The sequence below is a fragment of the Helicoverpa armigera genome, chromosome 25, assembly GCF_030705265.1.
Source record: "Helicoverpa armigera isolate CAAS_96S chromosome 25, ASM3070526v1, whole genome shotgun sequence".
NCBI lineage: Eukaryota > Metazoa > Arthropoda > Insecta > Lepidoptera > Noctuidae > Helicoverpa > Helicoverpa armigera.
In genome coordinates, this window is record NC_087144.1 from 4,585,726 (window position 1) to 4,589,340 (window position 3,615).

At 36.6% G+C, this 3,615-nt stretch overlaps 1 long non-coding RNA gene across 1 annotated transcript; it reads left to right on the top strand.

Annotated features, from left to right (window-relative positions):
• Positions 1 to 301: 301 nt before the first annotated feature.
• LOC110379421 (uncharacterized) lies at positions 302 to 1,879 on the top strand. Its single transcript, XR_010277780.1, has 3 exons — positions 302 to 557; positions 873 to 989; positions 1,329 to 1,879. It is a non-coding gene; the product is annotated as an uncharacterized LOC110379421 (long non-coding RNA).
• Positions 1,880 to 3,615: the final 1,736 nt, after the last annotated feature.

Consider the following 3,615-nt stretch of genomic DNA (forward strand, 5'->3'; position numbering starts at 1 on the left):
GGGAGTGGGGTGGTTCGTAAAAAGGTTCTTACCCATTCTTACGTATAATATTTATGTATCCGAGTTTGGTGGCTTATAAAGCGTTCCCTAGACGATCAATTACATTGCACGTCAATGATATTATTCATATTACGCATTTACCGTTGAAAATATTGAAAATAGCGCAATGTTATTGTAAATCTAGGACCCTCATCCGTGTAATCAATTTCCTATAAGCTACAGAAAAATATAAAAATAGAGCTGGCAACATTCAACACTGTTCAGTCAAACATGAACTTCGCTCATAACAAAAAATCAATCAATGTTTGCTTGCATTGCATTGGTAGTTTGACATACCTACCTACACAGACATAGTAATCTGTGCATTCAATCGCGATTCTTTCTTGCTAGCTGTCTGTAGTGCCGTGGTTATTGCAGATTAGTTGGACTGCGATTGATTTAAGTACGAATCAATATGACGGTGAAAGAGGGAACTCCCGTATACGGAAACAAATTTCAAATGGCCAAGCTCTGCCCCCTTTTAGCACCCAAATATTATGAGCATCTGATGAATGATAGTAAGTGTTCACTTTTATGTTTTGATATGTGAAACAATAAGGTCCTTACATTTTAAATAAGTGTAAAAGATTAGTAAATAAAGCATAATTATAAGCATCCCGCCCCTAAAACAACCCACTGACCTAGACTTACTTTCTTTGTTACCTATTAATAAATAAATAAATGTAAATGAAAAACTGGATGGATCGCCTTCTTAATCAAAAGTTTAAGTATATCAAGCACTATAAATAAGTTCAAGTCATAGTTAATGTAACACAGCTAGGTACTTTAGGAGTTCTTGTTTATTTTTCTGATTCAATGCTTTTGTTTTGTAGAGGGTAACTACAGTCCAGTACGAAATTGGGATCTGATGATGGGTTCAAACAGCTTGGTGACTTTCTTCGCAAATCTACAAAAGGAGATAGACAGGAAGAATGGTATTCCTGAGCCAGGTAATTTTTTTTTAATACTATTTATTTAATACAAGCATCATTGTGAAGCTGTTAATTATATTGCATTCGACATTCTTAACTTATACTACAAAGAGAGACAAATTACCTTTATTTATTAAAAAACTTATCAAACCAAACATTTGTAGTTTATAACATTAAAAAAAAACATGTACTCAACTGCATCCGGTTAGACTGGAAGCTGAACCTAACGTAGTTGGGAAAAAGCTTAGAATATGATGATGATGAATTATTATCAAAAAAATATATATGTAAAAAAAGCTATGGTGTTAATGGTTTGAAATTCAATAAATTTACATGTTAATATTATTTTTGTTGCAGAAAAAGTGGATCCCAATGAGCTATTCCACATGCAGATTGACTTGTAAACTGATTACATCAAGCCAGTTTGCCTACCGTTGCCAGTATTATTTTGCCAAGAAGATTTTATGTTGATATGCAACCTTTTTATTTATTGGTCATAACTAATTAAGTTAACAATGTAATCCTAAAGAGCTTTTTCTGTACATTGTTTGTAATCTTATCTATTTTAATATTAAGTTTATTTTTAAATGATATATAAGTTAAATTATCTTGGGTTGGATTGGCAGAAAGTGTTGAAAGAACAACAGCTAGAATACAGGGACTAATATAACTAGAAGAAGACTGAAGGCTTGGAAACTGAATAGTATTTACTTTGTTTATATTCATTTAGAAATATGAATTGTAGACAAGAATTATAGTTTATGATATTTCTTTATAATGCCTAAGTTAATGGTGGACAATTTGTTTTTAATTATCATTTCTAGTCATGATCAGTGAATATGTTTCATTTGCTGCAGTAGATCACTATGTATGTTTTGCCATGTATTAATTATAATTTAACCCTAAAATGTTTTTTCAATCTTTAAAAAAACCACATTCAGAAAAAACTCGATAGATTTTGATGAAAATTAACAATAATATAGGTTACCAACACAGGTGTTACATCAGATTAACATTGAATATCGGCTAAAAATCATTGCTGTTGTAAAAAAAACTTATCATCCTTGATCGAATGGGTCTTAATTTAACATTTCGCAACTCGTTCTTCCACAACCTACATCAGTAGGTAATTAAATAGAGTAATTTGGCTTTTTGAGTAGGTATGTACATACTTATAATTAAATAAGTAGGTATCTACATGTCATTGAACATCTTTGGCAGTTGTTATGAGTAGAAGCCAGTAACTGGGTTGCCCGGGTTACTAGGTTCAGGAGGTCAGATAAGCTGTTGCTCCTTGTAAAACACTGGTACTCAACTACAGCCAGTTAGACTGGGAGCTGACCCCAACATGGTTGGGAAAAGGCTAGGCAGATGATGAAAAAGAGTTGAACCATGGGTAAATTTACTTCTCCGTTGTACAACCTGGGGCCCGATTCTCCTAATTTTACTTAAGCGGCATACGATTCACGTTCAGGCGCGTACGCACGTACGAACACGAACAAAGCGAACACAAACACCAGACCCGAACATTTGGTTCGTACGTATGGACGGCATATTCGAACACGAACGGAAACATAGTTCGAGTCGAGTTCGCGAACAACAGTCGTGAACTCTATCTTAGTAGCCATGACGGCGCCGTTAGGCGCGTACGCACGTACGAACACGAACATAGCGAACACAAACACCAGACCCGAACATTTGGTTCGTACGTATGGACGGCATATTCGAACACGAACGCAAACATAGTTCGAGTCGAGTTCGCGAACAACAGTCGTGAACTCTATCTTAGTAGCCATGACGGCGCCGTTGGAAGTGGTCGATTGTGAAGTTATTAAAGCGCTTCGAACGCCGTCCATACAGAACACACAACAAGGATCGCCGCGAACATGTTTGACGAACAGAGTGTTCGATGTTCGATAGTGGTACGCACGTGCGAACCAAGTTGTTGCATATCATGTAACGCAACAAATTTGTTCGTACGTGCGTACGCGGCTGTTGGAAGTGGTCGATTGTGAAGTTATTAAAGCGCTTCGAACACCGTCCATACAGAACACACTACAAGGATCGCCGCGAACATGTTTGACGAACAGAGTGTTCGATGTTCGATAGTGGTACGCACGTGCGAACCAAGTTGTTGCATATCATGTAACGCAACAAATTTGTTCGTACGTGCGTACGCGGCTTTCGACTCGATTCGACTGAGATCCAATCCCGACTCGATTACGATTGAAGCGTATGTGGCATTCCGCTATTTTTTCTTTGAAATAAACGTTTTTATCCTTTTCTGTCATTCAATAATGAATCATTTTGTCTGCAAATGATTTACGATTGCAAAATGATTGTACAGCAAACTACCGTATAGACCAAAATCATCAAAATAGCAGAGCAATCGCACACCAATCAAATGTCAATCGAATACGATTGGTCTTTTATTAGTAGCAGAATGCCCGATATGGTTAAAACTGCTATTACGATCATATTGCGATTCGATTTCTATTCGATTTTGACATTATTAATTTAGGAGAATCGGGCCCCTGTTGGACATCGCAGTTGTACCACGGGTCGGGAGTGGATCTACCAACCTACTTACTACTACTACTATGCTTGTTGACGCGTTTGTTTTCATTGTCTTATGATAGACGAT